We start from the raw sequence: 19326 nt of genomic DNA on the forward strand, positions 1-19326 counted from the left end.
AGATGAGGTCTTGCTGTGTTACCCGGGCTGGTCTTGAACTCCTGGGCTCAAGCAATCCTCCTGCCTCAGCCTCCCAAAGTGCTAGGATTCTGTAATCCTAGGTGTGAGCCACTGCACCTGGCTGTCCTATGGTGCTTTTAAAATTTTCTCTTTGCCTTTGGTTTCTGACTATCTTATTCTGATGTACTCTAATGTGGCTCGTTTGTCTATATTTTGTTTTGGGTTTGCTGAGCTTATTGAATTTATAGTATGATGTCTTTTGTTAGATTCAGAAAAGTTTTGGTCTTTATCGCTTAACATATTGCTTCTTCCTAATTTTCTCTTTCTCAAACCATATTTATATTATGATAGATCTTTCATGTGTGTTGTATTTATGTCTTATGCTCTTTTATGTTTTAGTTTTACTTTTTTTTTCTATGCTTCAGTTTGGATAGTTTTAATCACACCCATCTTTCAGTATGCTAGTCCTGGCTTTACTTGTTTCCAATCTTCTGTGAAACCCATCTATGGAGTGCTTATTTTCTTTCTCTCCTCTTTTTTTTTTTTGTTTTGTTTTGAGACAGAGTCTCACTCTGTCGCCCAGGCTGGAGTGCAATGGCACAATCTTGGCTCACTGCAACCTCCCGGGTTCAAGTGGTTCTTCCGCCTTAGCCTCCCAAGTAGCTGGCATTACAGGCACCCGCCACCACGCCTGGCTAATTTTTGTATTTTTGTAGAGACAAGGTTTCACCATGTTGGCCAGGCTGGTCTTGAACTCCCGACCTCAGGTGATCCATCCACCGCGGCCTCCCAAAGTGCTGGGATTACAGGCATGAGCCACCGTGCCTGGCCTGGGATGCTTATTTTCAGCATGTAATTTTTTAGTTTTAGAATATTCATTTGATTCTTTCTTTCTTTTTTTTTTTTTTTTTTTTTTTTTTGAGAGAGAGTCTCGTTCTGTCACCCAGGCTGGAGTGCAATGACACAATCTTGACTCACTACAATCTCTCCCTCCCTGGTTCAAGTGATTCTCCTGCCTCAGCCTCCTGAGTAGCTGGGATTACAGGCGACCGCCACCATGCCTGACTAATTTTTGTGGGGGTTTTTTTGATACAGACAGGTTTTTGCCATGTTGGCCAGACTGGTCTCCAACTAACTCCTGACCTCAAGTGATCCGCCCACTTCGGCCTCTCAAAGTGCTGGGATTACAGGCATGAGCCACCACGCCCAGCCTCATTTGATTCTTTTTAGAAATTCTAGTTGTCTAAAACAAACAAACAAACAAAAACCAAACAAGGAAAAAAGAAATTCTAGTTGTCTCTTAAAAAACACTAACGTGAAAGGAACTTTAAAAAGGTGGTTGGAAGCTCGATTCTCACAGTTGGGTTTCATTGAAAGGTGATTGAAGTGTGTGCAGAGCTCTCATCATACCATCAGCAGAAAGCATATTCTTTGAGACTTAGCAGCTTAAAAAGAAAAGTCCTCCAATCTCAGGCTGGTCACAGTGGCTCATGCCTGTAATCCCAGCACTTTGGGAGACCAAGGTGGGCAGATTACCTGAGATTGGGAGTTCGAGACCGCCCTGACCAACATGGAGAAACCCCGTCTCTTCTAAAAATACAAAATTAGTTGGGTGTGGTGGTGCATGCCTGTAATCCCAGCCACTCAGGAGGCTGAAGCAGGAGAATCGCTTGAACCCAGGAGGCGAAGATTGCAGTGAGCCGAGATCGCGCCATTGCACTCCAGCCTGGGCAACAAGAGTGAAACTCTGTCTCAAAAAGAAAAAAGAAAGAAAGAAAGAAAAGTCCTCCAATCTCTTGCTTGGGGTAGGGCATGGAGGAGACACCCCGGGCTGTTGGCATTCTGGGAGCAGGCGAAGGAAAAAGGTCTGGAATCCTGCCATTCAGAATGCGTATCCCTAATCCCCGTTTGCAGTCTTGTTCTCTGCTGTGCCTGGTCTGAACAAGTCTGGGGCCTTTTGAGTTCAATTCCTCCAGGAAGAAAATGCTGTTTTTACACCTGTGGGTTTAGTCATCTGGCTGCATGGGATAGGGAGAAGGCTTGGGAGACAACTCCTCCATGTTCAGACTTCCAGCCCCACCCTGTTCCCTCCAAGACTTGGACCTCTCGGGGATGTTTCAGGACAAATTGGCCTTGGTGTCTCCTCCGTGGGCACTTTGGGTCATAACCACTGGTGACCTTGGTACTTCTCTGTTAGCATGCCATCTTCCAAAGGTTGGTTGGAATCTTTACTTGGCAGATGCCTCTTCTCCCAGCTTCTTTGTCATCGTAGGTCAGCTTAGATTATTCCTTTACTGTCAGGTTAGTGGTGTCTGAGGAGGGAAAGCAGATGCATGCCTATGGCCAATCCACCATGTTTAAGTGGCTCATGACCAGAGCAGATTTGCCTCCACTCCCCGCTCACCCTTCTAATCTGGCCTCTGCCCTCACCACTCTGCTGAAACTTCCCTTATCAGGTCCCCAGTAGCTGGATCCAATAGACTATGTTTTTTCTCCGTATTATTTGATGTCTTGGTAGCACTTGACACCGTCAAGCTCACTCTCCTTCTTTCAATGCTCTCCTGTTTTATCTGCCAGGGAAATATTTTGTCCCAAAGACCCTTCCTGCCTTTCTCCTACCTCTTTGGTCTCTGTCTCTGCTTCCAATGTGCTGGCTTCCCTTCCTTCTGCTTCTTCGAAACCATGACTATTCTCAGGGGTCTGTTCTGGTTCCCTTCCTTTCTCACCCTGCACCCTCTCCCTGAGTGTGTATATCCATTCCCATGGTTTCAATTTCACTCCAAAGGCTGATCTTTTCCAAATGTCAACCTCCAGCTCTGACCTCTCGCCTGAATTCCAAACCTACATCTCCAGCTGTCCCTAGACATCTCTTCTTGGATGGCCTCAGGCTGTTCAGATCCACACGACGGAAGCTAGACCCTGCTTCTCCTTCCTCCCAAACCTGCCTCTCCTCCTGTACTTCTAGCTCAGAAGTGGTCACCACCAGCCGGGTGCAGTGGCTCACACCTGTAATCCCAGCACTTTGGGAGGCCAAGGTGGGCGGATCGCTTGAGGTCAGGAGTTCGAGACCAGCCCAGCCAATACGGTGAAACCCCGTCTCTACTAAAAATACAAAAAACTTAGGCGGGCATTGTGGTGCGTGCCTGTAATCCCAGCTACTCGAAAGGCTGACGCAGGAGAATCGTTTGAACTCAGGAGACAGAGATTGCAGTGAGCCAAGATTGTGCTACTGCACTCCAGCCTGGGTGACAGAGCAAGACTCCATCTCAAAAAAAAGAAAAAGAAAAAAGAGGCCAGGTGTGGTGGCTCACACCTGTAATCCCAGCACTTTGGGAGGCTGAGATGGGCAGATCACAAGGTCAGGAGATCGAGACCATCCTAGCTAACATGGTGAAACCCTGTCTCTACTAAAAAAAAAAATACAAAAAATTAGCCAGGCCTGGTGGTGGGTGCCTGTAGTCCCAGCTACTTGGGAGGCTGAGGCAGGAGAATGGCATGAACCCAGGAGGCAGAGCTTGCAGTGAGCTGAGATCGCGCCACTGCACTCCAGCCTGGGCGACGGAGTGAGACTCCATCTCAAAAAAAAAAAAAAAAAATAAGGAAAAAAATAAAAAAAATAAAATGGTTATCACCATTTGTCTAGTGGCCCAGAAACTTGGATGTCAAACTTGACTGCCCGTTTTCTGTTTCCACACCCAATTAATTGCCAAGACTCACTGCCTTTACCTTTTTTTTTTTTTTTTTTTTTTTGAGACAGAGTCTTGCTCTGTCGCCCAGGCTGGCGTGCAGTGGTGCAATCTCGGCTCACTGCAACCTCTGCCTCCCAGGTTCAAGCAATTCTCCTGCCTCAGCCTCCCAAGTAGCTGGGATTACAGGTGCCCAGCACCAAGCCCAGCTAATTTTTGTATTTTTTGTAGAGAACGGGGTTTCAACTTGTTGACCAAGCTGGTCTCAAACTCCCAACCTCAGGTGATCCACCCACTCAGCCTCCCAAAGTGCTAGGATTACAGGCGTGAGCCACCGCGCCCGGCCTGCCTTTACCTCTTTAATAAATCCCGACCAGTCCACCCACTCTTCCTCCACACAGCCTGTCTCTCAGCCCAGCCTCAGTCTCCCAGCTGGTCTCCTCCCTTGGGTCCTGCCCCTCAGTCCTGCTGCTGCCCATCTGCTCAGACGCAAATCTCATCCTGTCACTTCCCTTCTGAAAGCCGCTGGAGCCAAATGCAGTGGCTCACACCTGTAATCCCATCACTTTGGGAGGCTGAGGTGGGCGAAGCACCTGAGGTCAGGAGTTTGAGACCAGCCTGGCCAACATGATGAAACCCTATCTCTACTAAAAGTACAAAAATTAGCCAGGTGTGGTGGCAGGTGCTTGTAATCCTAGCTACTCGGGGGGCTGTGGCAGGAGAATCTCTTGAACCCCGAGGTGGAGGTTGCAGGGAGCAGAGATCATGCCACTGCACTCCAGCCTGGGCAACAGAGTGAGACTCAGTCTCAAAAAAACAAACAAATAAATAAATAATAATAAAAAGTAAAATAAAAAGCCTCTGATGACTTCCACTACCTAGGAAGTTGGTCCAAATTGGCCCTAGGCTGGAGTGGTCAGATTCAGCAAATAAAGATAGAGGATGTCCACTTAAATTTGAATCTCAGATAAATACGAAATCCTTTTTTTTTTTTTTTTAGTATGAGTACGTCCCATGCAGTATTTGGCATCGGGGCCTCCTGCTCCCTGCACTCTTTCCATATCTCCAAACTTATTACTTGCCACATTGTTTTCCACATGTAAAATTTGGGACAGACTGGACTACATGAAACTCCCTAGGCTGGGCACGTTAGCTCACGCCTGTAATCCCAGCACTTTGGGGGCTGAGGCAGGAGGATTGCTTGAGCCCAGGAGTTCGAGACCAGACTGGGCAACATGGTGAGACCCTGTCTCTACAAAAAATAAAAAAATTAGGCTGGGCACGGTGGCTCACATCTGTAATCCCAGAACTTTGGGAGGCTTAGGCAGGTGGATCACTTGAGGTCAGGAGTTTGAGACCAGCCTGGCTAACATGGTGAAACCCTGTCTCTACTAAAAATACAAAAATTGGCTGAGTGTGGGGGTGCGAGCCGATAATCCCAGCTACTCGGGTGGCTGAGGCAGCAGAATCACTTGAACTCAAGAGGTGGAGGTTGCAGTGAGCCAAGACTGTGCCACTGCACTCTAGCCTGGGTGACAAAGTGACACTCCATTTTTTTTTTTTTTTTGAGATGGAGTCTCGCCCTGTCGCCCAGGCTGGAGTGCAATGGCATGATCTCAGCTCACTGCAACCTCTGCCTCCTGGGTTCAAGTGATTCTCCTGCCCCAGCCTCCCAAGTAGCTGGGATTACAGATGTGCAACACCACGCCCAGCTAATTTTTTTGTATCTTTAGTAGAGACGGGGTTTCCCCATGTTGGCCAGGCTGGTCTCAAACTCCTGACCTCGTGATCTGCCCTCCTCAGCCTCCCAAAGTGCTGGGATTACAGGTGTGAGCCACCATGCCCGGCCGAGACTCCATCTTAAAAAAAAAAAAAAAATCCGGGCATGGTGGCACAAGCCTATAGTCACAGCTACTCAGGAGGCTGAGGTAGGAGGATCATCTGAGCCCAGGAGGTTGAGGCTGCAGTAAGCCAAGATTGTGCCATTGCACTCCAGCCTAGGAGACAGAACAAGACCCTGTCTCAAAAATTAAAAAAATAAAAAGAAGCTCCCCAAATAGGTTAGACATTTCCTCATTGACATGCTCTTTATTCCTGCTGTTTCCTCCACCAGAAAGGCCATTCTCCCTTCTCCCCCAGTCCATCTTTGTTCATCTCTTGGGTGTCAGGACACTAGCAGTCCCTCCTCTAAGATTCCTCTCTGCTCCCTCAAAATGGATCAGCTGCTCTCCTGGGTGAAGGGAGGCCCCTGTGTGCCTGGATGGCAACTCCACCCTCTGGACCGTCATGTCAGCTTACTCATTGTCTCTCTCCCCTGCAGTCAATGAGTCGCCAGCAACTCTGTGCCGTACCTGGCTCACATCTGGCTCAGCCCACAAAGCCCCATCCAGCTGGAAGCTCCCGAGGGCCCTGGGCCTTGGCAAAGGCCCCAGCTTTCTTCTCACTTTCCTGGCCTGGGTCCCAGTCTGACCATTCACACTTCCTCCTTGCCTGAGTTCCCACGAAAAGTGGCCTCCACCGCCAGCCCCCTGCCCAGGACCAGGTTACAAAATGCAGAGGCAATGGAGGCTCCAAGCCAAATTTCCAATGGGCCTGCCATTAAATCACCAACAGCATCTGTGTGTACATCTGGGACAGATGCCGGCAGCTGAGGCCACAGGGCGCATGGCTTTGTCACACTGGGTCAGCATGACCTTGGTGGGAGTGTTGGCGGTGGAGCTCAGACCTAAAGTTAGGACACTTGAGTCTGAATTGCCGCCCTTTCTAGCTGCCTCAGTTTTCTTGTCTGTAAAATGGGGATAATAATGCTTATCACACAGGGTGTGCGATCAAGGAGAGTGATTCACACACACAAGGATATCTAGCAGCAAACAGGACTCTGGCTCTGATCATCACTTACCTTTCTTGAGGCTGGTGGCAGCAGGACCTATGATCAGAACACTGTTTGTAGGTTTCTTCTCCTAGAATCACCAACCAGGCCCAAGCAACTTTATTCAGAGAGGAGGATAGTCATCCAGCCCAGACAGCATCTGCCTGGTGAAAATGGCTCCAACTCAACCACCCAAGTGGATGCAGCAGAGTTGTCAAATCAAGCTAAGGGTGAGAAGGACTTAACAGGGATAATATAAAGGCCAGAGGGCCATGCTCTGGCCTGGGAGTTGGAAAGTCTGAGGCTTCCTGGCTTCTCAATGTTGGCCCCTCCACCCCTCCTCTCTGCCTGAGCCTTCTGCAGACACCCGCTGAGCAGTCACTGCTGCCAGCCAAGACCCTCTCTCTGCCTCAAGGTTCCCCTGGAGACTTTCTTGTGGCACCTCTCAGCACCTCTTGTAATTTGTAGCATTTACTTACAGACAGGATTACAGGTTTACCCTCTATCTCCCCCTCCAGACTGCAAATGCCTCCAGGGCAGAAACCTCTCAGTTTACAGATAACAGCAACCAGAAGTGATCTACCAGCAGGTAGCTCATGCCTATAATCCTAGCACTTTGGGAGGCCAAGGTGGGAGGATCACTTGAGGCCAGGAATTTGAGAACAGCGTGGGCAATATAGCAAGGTCCTAACTCTACAAAAAATAAAAACTTAGTTGGACATGGTGGGTGTGGTGGTATGTGGCTGGGGTCCTAGCTACTTGGGAGGCTGAGGAGGGAGGATTCCTTGCGCCCAGGAGTTTGAGGCTGCAGTGAGCTGTGATTACACCATTGCACGCCAATCTGAGTGACAGAGTGAGACCCTGGTTTTTTTTTAAAAAGGTGTAAATTCTTGAAAAGAAAAATAATGTTTAAAAAAAATTTTCCTGAGGCAGGAAGATCTCTTGAGCCCAGAAATCCAAGGCTGTAGTAAGCTATGATCACGCCATTGCATTCCAGCCTGGGTGACAGAGACCTTGGTCTTTTTTTTAAAAAATTATAAATTTTTGAAAAGGAAAATTAAAAAAAAAAATTTTTTTTTTTGAGACGGAGTTTCACTCTTGTTGCCCAGGCTGGAGTGCCGTGGCACAATCTCGGCTCACTACAACCTCCACCTCCCAGGTTCAAGCGATTCTCCTGCCTCAGCCTCCTGAGTAGCTAGGGTTACAGGTGCCCACCACCATGCCTGGCTAATTTTTTGTATTTTTGGTAGAGACCAGGTTTCACCATGTTGGCCAGGCTGGTCTCAAACTCCTGACCTCAGGTGACCTGCCCGTCTCAGCCTCCCAAAGTGTTAGGATTACAGGACCCTTGGCATGAACAGACTGGGCGCCATGAATGGCAGCAGGAGGCAGACAGGCTCCTGGGTGGGAGAAGGCAGGTCCCTGGTGAGGCCCCACCTTCAAGCCAGGGAGGGCCTGAAGCCTGGGGGCTGGGCTGCCAGTCCCATGGAAAGGAGTGGGAACTTGTGGTGCTTTTTCTAGGCCCACTCATGGCCACTCATGGACCAATTGGTGCACACTTCCTTCCCTCCGAGGAAGGGCACGAACCCTCAGCTCCTCCTTGGCCTCCCTCCCCTGCTCATCGGTGTTCAAAGTCTGGAAGGGGCTGAGGTGGCAGGCGGCTTGTGTGTCAGCACTGCACCAAGTGTACCCACACCCGGCCGGGCTGTGACAGCGCCTGGGCTCAGCCCCAACCTCACTCCAAGATCAAGGAGAGGCCAGGCAACGGGAGCAGGAACTTCCAAGCCTGCGGGGGAAGGGGGTGTCTTCCCAGGCCCCCGAGAGTACAGAAATGCCTGGGTCCACAGCCACGGCTTGGGCAGCTGCCGCTGAGCCTAGAAGGGTGGGGCTCCTGCCTGCTCCCAGTCCCCAGCCCCCAGCCCCAACTGGCTCCATGGAGTATGCAGCGCTGGCCACACCTCACCCACTGTAGCCAGTGTCACAACAGCGGTTTCTCTAGACAGGCCACCACTGCCATCACCAGCACTTTGGGAGGCTGAGATGGAGGATCATTTGAGCCTAGGAATTCAAGACCAGCCTGGAATGCATAGCAACATGGCAAGACCCATCTCTACAAAATATTAAAAAATTAGCCAGTGCACACCTGTGGTCCCAGCTGATACATGCCGGGGCACACCTGTGGTCCCAGCTACTCAGGAGACTGAGGTGGGAAGATGGCTTGAGCCCGGGAGGTGGAGGCTGCAGTGAGCTGAGATTGCATCACTGCACTCCATCCTGGACAACAGAGTAAGATCCTGTCTTGAAAAAAAGTGTTTACTTTTATTATTTTTGTTTTTTTGAGACAGAGTCTCACTCTGTTGCCCAGGTGGAGTGCAGTGGTGCAATCTCAGTTACTGCAACCTCTGCCTCCCAGGTTCAAGCCATTCTCCTGCCTCCTGAGTAGCTGGGATTACAGGCCGCCACCACATGCCCAACTAATTTTGGTGTTTTTAGTAGAGATGGGGTTTTACCATGTTGGTCAGTCTGGTCTCAAACTCCTGGGTTCAAGTGATCTGCCCACCCCGCCCTCCCAAAGTGCTGGGATTACAGGTGTGAGCCACCGTGCCCAGCCAAAAACATTTTTTAATGAAAAAATATTTTAAAAAAGAATTCTTAGGCAAACCAAAGACAACAGGAAAAACAACAAGGAGGGACTAGAGGAATTTATTTGAAGCCTGTGGCACCTACAGCTGCAGGAAACATTCCAGACAGCCCGACTCCTCAGTAGATTAACATGAAACCTCACACTAAAAGCCTCATTACCTGGGTTCCTACCACCAGATACTCGATGGCTGGCTTTCTACAACAAATCACAAGGTCTGCTAAAAGGCAAGAAAAAAACACGGCATGAAGAGGCAAAACAGGCATCAGAACCAGACTCAGATATAAAACAGAATAAGGAATTATCAGATAAAAATTTTGAAATAACTCTGATTATATTGGCAGAGACTCACTCCTTTGACCAAAATATTAGTCAAGCTCCTCTGAGTTCTCTGCTTGATGAGGCCTTCCTTGGGCTTCCCTTTCTGTCCTTGCAGAATCCAATTGGAGCAGGAATCCTGCTAGGTCCGCTTACTGAAAATCCCTCCTCTTGGCATCTGACTAACCTGGCCAACCTTTGTCAGGAGTCCTATCAAAGCCTGGGTGCAGTGGCTCACACCTGTAATCCTAGCACTTTGGGAGGCCAAGGCAGGTGGATCGCTTGAGCTCAGGAGTTCAAGACCAGCCTGGGCAACATGGTGAAACCTTGTCTCTACAAAAAATACAAAAATTAGCTGGGCGTTGGCCAAGGCACAGTGGCTCACTCCTGTAATCGCAGCCCTTTGGGGGGCTGAGGCAGGCAGAATCACCTGAGGTTAGGAGTTCAAGATCAGCCTGGCCAACATGGTGAAACCCCATCTCTACTAAAAATACAAAAAAATTAGCCAGGCATGGTGGTAGGTGCCTGTAATCGCAGCTGCTTGGGAGGCTGAGGCAGGAGAATCGCTTGAACCTGGGAGGCGGAGGTTACAGTGAGCCAAGACTGTGCCATTACACTCCAGCCTGGGAGACAAGAACGAAACTCCATCTCAAAACAAACTAACAAAAAATAGCCAGGTGTGGTGGTCCAGATTAGAGGAGACTAAAGAGAAGCAATAGCTATAACTAACCCAAGGTGTGATTCAGAGAAAATATGATGAGGGTAAATTCAGGGAAAATATGATGAGGGTCTGTGGAAGACAACAGAACTGTATCGACCTTAATTTCCTGATTTAGTCACTAGCCTGCAGTTATTTTTGGGGGGAAATACAGACTGAGGCATCTAGAGGTAAAGGAGCATCAATGTGGGTGAAGGGTGCATGGGAACTCTGTATAATTTGTATAATTTTTACAGTGTTTCTGCTTGTCAGAAATCATGTCAACAAGAGAGTGAAATATTTAAAGCATTGAAAGAAAAAACCAGCCGGGTACACTGGCTCACACCTGTAATCCTAACACCTCGGGAGGCCAAGGCAAAAGGATCACTTGAGCCCAGGAGTTCAAGACCAGCCTGGGCAACAAAGTGAGACTCTCATTTCTACCAAAAAAACACGAAAATTATCTGGGCATGGTAGCACGTGCCTGTAGTCCCAGCTAGTCAGGAGGCTGAGGTAGAAGGATCGCTTGAGCCTGGGAAGTGGAGGCTGCAGTGAGCAATGATCATGTCACTGCACTTTAATCTGGATGACAGAGTGAGATGCTGTCTCAAAAAAAGAAAAAACAAAATAAATACATAAATAAAATTGGAAAATGCAGACAGTACAGTTATATAATGAAAACTGTCTCTTCCCCCAACTATCTTTTCCCCACTGTTGATAATTTCTTGTGATTCTTCCCAGAAAAAAAAAAAGCTTTATGCACATGTCAGCACGTATATATATTTTTAAATTCTGTATATGCTTTTTTAAAATTTTGCTTGAAATGGGTCCAAACTATACTTCCTATTCTGCATATTGATGTTGCCTGCTAGTAATAAATCTTAGAGAACTTTTTATATTCCTATATTCAGGTCTTTCTCATTCTTTTAAATAGTGCCATTGCATTCCATCCTATGAAAGGATTACACTTTGTTCAATCTGTTGGTTACTACTGACTACTTTTCTCGTTTTCAGTTTTTCACTGTTGCAAATGACACTGCAAAGAACATTCGTATACATTTCTCTCTCCCTAAAACAGTTTTCAGCCTGACACCGTGGCTCATATCTGTAATCCCAGCATTTTGGGAGGCTGAGGAGGGAGGATTTCTTGAGCCCAGGAGTTCAAGACCAGCCTGGGCCACATAGCGAGACCTCATCTCTACAAATAATAAAAAACAATTAGCTGGGCATGGTGATGCATGCCTGTAGTCCCAGCTACTCAGGAGGCTGAGGCAGGAGAATTGCTTGAGCCTGGAAGGTCGGGGCTTCAGTGAGCTGTGATCTTTTTTTTTTTTTTTTTTTTTGAGACAGCCTCACTGTCACCCAGGCTGGAATTCAGTGGCATGATTTTGGTTCACTGCAGCCTCTGCCTTGGGGTTCAAGCAATTCTCCTGCCTCAGCCTCCCAAATAGCTGGGATGACAGGCACCTGCTACCATACCTGGCTAATTTTTATATGTTTAGTAGAGACAGGGTTTCACCATGTTGGCCAGGCTGGTCTAGAACTCCTGACCTCAAGTAATTAAAAAAAAAAAATTCTCACTCAGCCAGATGCGGTGGCCCATGCCTGTAATCCCAGCACTTTGGGAGGCCAAGGCGGGTGAATCACTTGAGGTCAGGAGTTCAAGACCAGCCTGGCCAACATGGTGAACCCCGTCTCTACTAAAAATACAAAAATTAGTTGGGTGTGGTGGTGGGCGCCTGTAATCCAAGCTGCTCGGATGGCTGAGGCAGGAGAATCGCTTAAACCCAGGAAGCAGAAGTTACAGTGAGCAGAGATCACGCCACTGCACTCCAGCCTGGGTGAGAGAGAGACTCCATCTCAAAAAAAAAAAAAAAATTCTCACTCATAAGTGGAAACTAAACTATGAGGATGCAAAGCTTAAGAATGACACAATAGACTTTGGGGACTCAAGGGGAAAGGGTGGGAAGGAGGTGACAGATGAAAGACTAAAACTTGGGTTCAGTGTATACTGCTTGGGTGATGGGTGCACCAAAATCTCATGAATCAGCACGAAAGAACTTATTGTGCAACCAAATATCACCTGTTCCCCAAAAACCTATGGAAATAAAAAAAAATTTTTTTAATGTTTTAAATTAAAAAAAAAAAGGTTTTCTTTTGAAATGTTCTTTTGTAAATTACCTACAGAAAATTTACAAAAAAATGTACACTCGGCCGGGCACAGTGGCTCACACCTGTAATCCCAGCACTTTGGGAGGCCAAGGCGGGTGGATCATGAGGTCAGAAGTTCAAGACCAGCCTGGCCAATATGGTGACACCCCATCTCTACTAAAAATACAAAAATTAGCCTGGCGTGGTGGTGCGCGCCTGTAGTCTCAGCTACTCAGGAGGCTGAGGCAGAAGAATCACTTGAACCACAGAGGCGGAGTTTACCATGAGCTGAGATTGCACCACTGCACTCCAGCCTGGGCTACACAGTGAGACTCCATCTCAAAAAAAAGAAAAAATAGGTACACTCTTCACCAGCTTGCCTTAATGTTAACATCTTACATAATTGTTGCACAGTGATTAAAACCAGAAAATGGGCTGAGCATGGCGGCTCATGCCTGTAATCCCAGCACTTTGAGAGGCTGAGGTGGGCAGATCACCTGAGGTTGGGAGTTTGAGACCAGCCTGACCAATATGGAGAAACCCCATCTCTACTAAAAATACAAAAATTAGCGGGATGTGGTGGCACATGCCTGTAATCCCAGCTACTCAGGAGGCTAAGGCAGGTGAATCACTTGAGCCCAGGAGGCAGAGGTTGCAGTGAGCCAAGATCACGCCATTGCACTCCAAACTGGGCAACAAGAGCAAAAGTCCATCTCAAAAAAAAAATGAACATTGATATAATACAATAGTTACCTACATTTTTCCACTAATATCCTGTTCTAGTCCAAGATCCACTCTGGGATTCCATATTGCATTTAGTTGTTTTATTAATCAGAGTTTTCCAGAGAGATGGAACGAATAGGATGGATAGATAGATAGATAGATAGATAGATAGATAGATAGATAGAGTTTATTAGTCCATTTTCATGCTGCTGCTAAAGACATACCCAAAACTGGGCAATTTACAAAAGAAAGAGGTTTATTGGACTTAGAGTTCCACATGGCTGGAGAGGCCTCACGATTCATGGTGGAAGGCAAGGAGGAGCAAGTCACATTTTAGGTGGATGACAGCAGGCAAAGAGAGAGCTTGTGCAGGGAAACTCCACCTTATAAAGCCATCAGATCTAGGGCTGGGCACCGTGGCTCATGCCTGTAATCCCAGCACTTTGGGAGGCCAAGGCAGGCAGATCACGAGGTCAGGAGTTTGAGACCAGCCTGGCCAACATGGTGAAACACCATCTCTACTAAAAATACAAAAATTAGCCAGGAGTAGTGGCAGGCACCTGTAGTCCCAGCTACTCGGGAGGCTAAGGCAGGAAAATTGCTTGAACCTGGGAGGCGGAGGTTGCAGTGAGCCAGGATAATGCCACTGCACTTCAGCCTGGGTGACAGAGCAAGACTCTGTCTCAAAAAAAAAGTTACTGATCCTTGTTTTGTTTTTCAGAGTCAAGGAAACAAGCTATGTACAGCCTTTAATAATTAGGTAAGGTATAGTCTTGTAAACAAAATTTGGAGCATGTTTGTTTCTTTCTGCCTGACTTCTCCAAAATTTGGAAACTATTTGTGAGTACTCTTAACTTATGGCAATATAGTTGTTTGCATCAGTGCAATAAGAATCCATTTCATTTTGCAACAGGACGCAATTGGAGAAATTAGTTGTTTTACTGGCTTTGACTGGAAGGGTATGCTTCCCTTGTAAATCAAGCTTGACTTACAGTGACAATAAAAGCCCCTTGGGAAAACTGGCCTCATACCTTGTCCACACCGTCCCCATACAGGGTTCCTAAGCTGTGGTGAATAGAGATTGTCACTTTCTCACAGGTCTAAGAACCCCATATTTTTGGAACTATAAGAAGAGAGGAATTCACCCAATTCATAGGTATTTGAGGGTACAAACCCATGGCTAGGTGTGGCTTTAAAAACTCCTATCTGAGATTTCTTATGGAACAGAGTTCTATCAAAGCCAATTTTAAAAGCCTATATAAAAACAATTATTCTTGTTGCACTTTATCCAAATAATCAGGCCAAGTATAAAACTAAAGTTTGGCTGGGCATGGTGACTCACGCCTGTAATCCCAGCAGTTTGGGAGGCCAAGGCAGGTGGATCACTTGAGGTCAGGAGTTTGAAACCAGCCTGGCCAACATGGTGAAACTCCATCTCTACTAAAAAAACAAAAATTAGCCAGGCGTTATGGCATGCACCTGTAATCCCAGCTACTCGGGAGGCTGAGGCAGGAGAATTGCAGAGCGAGACTCCATCTCAAAAAAAACAAAAAAAAAAAAACTAACATTTATTTTGCAAACAACTCAGTCCTATCATGATTTGTTTTTAAAAAAAATGAGGACCAGAGAGAGACAAATTATATTTCAAAACTTATACACTTGTCATTGAATTCTAATCTCCTTGGTTGTTTTTAGTTCTTGCCTACATTTTAGACTAACCCTGCTTATTCCTGTAAACCAACTAGCAATCTCTGGCTGCAGCTCAGAAAAAAAAAAAGAAATGGGTAATGTAAAAATCTAGATCAGTATTCTAGTTCTGAGCAATTATCCTGCAAATCCTGCCAGGTGATGGGAGTAAATAGAGTTCCTATAACCCAGAGTTTTCTTTGTTTTGGAAAATAGAACCAAAGAAGTTAACCAAAGCCAAACCCCATGCATCCAAATCTTAGCAGGCAGAAATACAGCTACCAGTTATCTGGGCATGTTGGCAGCCTTGGGATTTTTGGCTGTCCTTACCCCCACCCCTTTGCTTTGTTTTAATACATGTCCTCTAATAATCCAAATTGTTTCTTCTTTCCTAAAGGCTATCAAGCTCCAAATAGTGATGCAAATGAAACCACACATGGATGCACCTTTCTTCCAAGGACTCTTAGACTGACCTCAGTAAGAACCCTACCAGCTGTTCCCCACACAATCCCCCTCTCCAGTAGAAAGTAGCTAGAAGGATCATCTCCCCACTTCCCTAACAGCAGTTATGGTCTTCACTCCTGAGGAGGGGGAATGAGAGAGGAGAAAGGAAGAAACTGGTGAGGCAGGCAGTTAGGGTGGATTCTCAGTTAAATTCTTTCAAACAAAAGAACAGCCTGAAAAACGAAGCTGCACAGCCATTGCAGTACATTGAGCTCCACAGAGACAGTGCCGGGGCAAGTGAGAGCCAGATGGGCTCTCACTTGCATTTTTTTGTGCAAACTTGTCTGGAGAAACATAAGAGAAGCACCCAGATGCTTCAGTCAACTTCTCACAGTTTTCTAAGAAGTGCTCAGAGAGGTGGAAGACCATGTCTGCTAAACAGAAAGGAAAATTTGAAGATATGGTAAGGGTGGACAACGCCCATTATGAAAGAGAAATGAAAACCTACATCCCTCCTAAAGGGGAGATAAAAAAAGAAGTTCAAGTATCCCAATGCACCCAAGAGGCTTCCTTTGACCCTTTTCCTGTTCTGCTCTGAGAATCGCCCAAAAATCAAAGGAGAACATCCTGGCCTGTCCATTGGTGATGTTGCAAAGAAACTGGAAGAGATGTGGAATGACATTGCTGCAGATGGCAAGCAGGCTTCTGAAAAGAAGGCTGCAAAGCTGAAGGAAAAGTATGAAAAGGATATTGCTGCATATCAAGCTAAAGGAAAGCCTGATGCAGCAAAAAAGGGAGTTGTCAAGGCTGAAAAAAGCAAGAAAAAGAAGGAAGAGGAGGAAGATGAGGAAGACGAAGAGGATGAGGAGGAGGAGGAAGATGAAGAAGATGAAGATGAAGAACAAGATGATGATGATGAATAAGTTGGTTCTAGCGCAGTTTCTTTTCTTGTCTATAAAGCATTTAACCCCCCTGTGCACAACTCACTCCTTTTAAAGAAAAAAATTGAAATGTAAGGCTTTGTAAGATTTGTTTTTAAACTGTATAGTGTCTTTTTTTGTATGGTTAACCACTACCAAATGTGTCTTTAGATAGCCCTGTCCTGGTGGTATTTTCAATAGCCACTAACCTTGCCTGGTCCAGTATGGGGGTTGTAAATTGGCATGGAAATTTAAAGCAGGTTCTTGTTGGTGCACAGCACAAATTAGTTATATATGGGGATGGTAGTTTTTTCATCTTCAGTTGTCTCTGATGCAGCTTATACAAAATAATTGTTCTGTTAACAGAATACCACTCTGTAATTGCAAAAAAAAAAAGTTGCAGCTGTTTTGTTGACCTTCTGAATGCTTCTAAGTAAATACATTTTTTTAATACAAAAAAAGAAAAGAAAAATCAAGCTGCAGACACAGATAAGAGAACTTGCATGGGGGCTTGCCTAAGACATGCCCACAGATGCACAGATAAGAAAGCCTACACAGGTAACTTGCCTAGACATACCTGCAATGGAAAATTCCATCCCCTGACACAGGCGCAGTAAGGGAAACAAAGCAATATGGAGTAACTCAAGTTAAAGGCCCGCATGCACATTAGGAGCATGGGGTGGAGCTAGTAGAAATTCGCACCTTATGCAAATGAGATGTCCAGCCCTCATCAGTTTCCTATAGAAGCCTTTGCATTCAACTGTAAAAATAGCAACCCTCTTTTGGGCCCCCTCTCCACAGTGGAGAGTTTTCTTCTTTTGCTTATTAAACTTTCATTCCAATCTCACCCTTGGTGTACACACATCTTAATTTTCATGGTCACGAGACAAAGAACTCCAGATGATACCTCGAACAATGAGAGACTGCTACATTATGGTGCATTGGTGAGACTGTAACACTAGCTTGGGGAAAACAATACTGTATAAATATCAGATGTTGATTCAGTGCTTAGGCAGCCTTTTCAAGACCCTTGTCCCAGCCATATTGTCATCTAGCTGGCACTGTAACTGAGTCTACGAAAAACCATGCCACCATTCTGTCAAGCCAGATGCTTCAGGATGATGGGAAACATGGTAAGACCAGTGAATTTCATGAGCATGGGCTCATTGCTGCACTTTTCTGGCTGTGAAGTGTGTTCCCTCATCAGAAACAGGCTGGATATGGTGGGTCATGCCTGTAATCCCAACACTTCAGGAGGCTGAGGCAGGAGGATTGTTTGGGGCCAAGAGTTCAAGGCTGTAGTAAGCCATGATCATGCCATTGCACTCCAGCTGGGTAACAGAGTGAGACCCTATCTCAAAAAATGAAGAAGCAATGCTATGTGGAATATTATAATTGATGATGGATAAGGCATTCCATAAGTCCAAATTCATATCCAGAGTGTCTGGTCCAGTAAGGACAGAATGCTGCCCCTTCCATGATGGGAGAGGACCAATGTAATCAACTGCCATCAGGTAGCTGGCTAATCACCCAGGGGAGTTGTGCCATTGCAGGGACTCAGTGTTGGTCTCTGCTGCTGGCAGATTGGACACTCAGAGGTGGCAGTAGCCAGGTCAACTCTGATGAGTGAGAGTTCAAGCTGCCGAACCCATGGATAACCTCCATCAGTGCCACCATGACCACTTTGTTCATGAGCCCATTGGGCGATGACAGGGATGGCTGGGGAAAGAGGTCGACTGATATCCACAGAATGGGCCATCCTATCCTCTTGAATATTAAAACTCCTCCTTGCTGAGGTCACCCTTTGGTGTGACCTCACATGGGGCACAAATATCTTCACACCTTTCCCCACTCAGAGAGGTCCGTCCACATAACTCTTCCTCAAATTTCTTTGTCACTGATGTTCCAACCATGTTTCTTCCAAGTTCCTGACCATCTGCCAAACCATTGGCTCCAGCTCATGAATTGGTTTACAGTCACACATCTGACCATTTCTCCTTTCAAAGCAAAGTGCACAACCAGGCCCACTGCCCAAAGTCTTGAACACTGAGAGGATTTCCCTTCATCACTGTCCTTCAGGGTGTCCCAGAGAGGGGCTGTACTGCTGCAGCGTCCACTTGTGATTGATGCCTGCATATTGGGCCAAACTATCTGTAAACCTGGTCCTACTCTTCTCTTCTTTTGTCAGCTGAATATAGGAAATTCCCCCATGAGCCATAGGTGCAGGCTGAAAGAGCCAAGGAAGGGTAGCAGGAATGGGGACCATGGGAATTTGGGCCACTTCCTCATGCAACTTACTTGTGCCTTTAGGACCTGCTTGAGCCCTGTCATGTATCCACCACTTCCATTTGACGATGGAGTGCTGCTGTGTATGCCCAACTTTACAGCTTGGTGGGTCAGATAATGCCCACCGAGTCACATGATAACTTGGCGGCCCATGGTCAAGCATCCAGCTACTACAAAGTCCAGCCGCAGGCCAAGAGCTGTCTCTCAAAAGGAGAGTAGTTACGTGCAGATGATGGCAAGGCCTGGCTCCAAAATCCTAAGGGCCTGTGCTGCAATTCACCTATAGAGGTTGGCCAAAGGCTCCAAACAGCACCCCTCTTGCCACTGACACCTCAAGAACCATTGGATCTGTTGAATCATACGGCCGAAGTGGTAGAGCTGCTTGCACAGAGAAGTGTCACTTTCCCCTTATCTCTTTTCCCCTCCATGGCCCTTCGTCCCCACTGTCCTCATGTACCTACCTGTTGCAGAGTCTTCTCCTGTTCTGGGTCCCACTCAAAACTAGCAGCTTTTTAAGTCACTCAATAGATGGGCCAGTGTAACATACCCAAGTGAGAAATATGTTGCCTCCAAAATCTGGTACCAGATCGACAATGTAGATATACTATAATATATAATACATATGTATTAGTCTGTTCTTGCAATGCTATAAAGAAATACCTGAGTCTGGATAACTTATAAGAAAGGAAGTTCAACTGGCTTACGGTTCCACAGGCTGTACAGGAAGCATGGCAGCATCTGCTTCTAGGGAGGCCTTAGGAAACTTTTATTCATGGCAAAAGGCAAAGCAGCTTTTACTCATGGTGGAGGGCAAAGCGGGAATGGGCCTTTTAACATGGCAGGAGCAGGACCAAGAGATGGTGGGGGGAGATGCCACATACTTTTATTTATTATTTATTTATTTA

At 46.5% G+C, this 19326-nt stretch overlaps 1 long non-coding RNA gene and 1 pseudogene across 1 annotated transcript in view; one reads left to right on the top strand and one right to left on the bottom strand.

Annotated features, from left to right (window-relative positions):
* Window positions 1–1274: 1274 nt before the first annotated feature.
* Window positions 1275–19326, bottom strand: part of LOC129136051 (uncharacterized) — a 164256-nt gene continuing 146204 nt past the window's right edge. The window contains exons 4-5 of the long non-coding RNA NR_187188.1: window positions 6586–6719; window positions 1275–2312 (exon numbers count right to left, since the gene is read on the bottom strand). This is a non-coding gene — a long non-coding RNA (uncharacterized LOC129136051). The remainder of the gene's footprint in view (window positions 2313–6585; window positions 6720–19326) is intronic.
* LOC100609140 (high mobility group protein B1-like) lies at window positions 15354–16225 on the top strand (annotated as a pseudogene).

The sequence above is a fragment of the Pan troglodytes genome, chromosome 11 (assembly GCF_028858775.2).
Source record: "Pan troglodytes isolate AG18354 chromosome 11, NHGRI_mPanTro3-v2.0_pri, whole genome shotgun sequence".
Taxonomy (NCBI): domain Eukaryota; kingdom Metazoa; phylum Chordata; class Mammalia; order Primates; family Hominidae; genus Pan; species Pan troglodytes.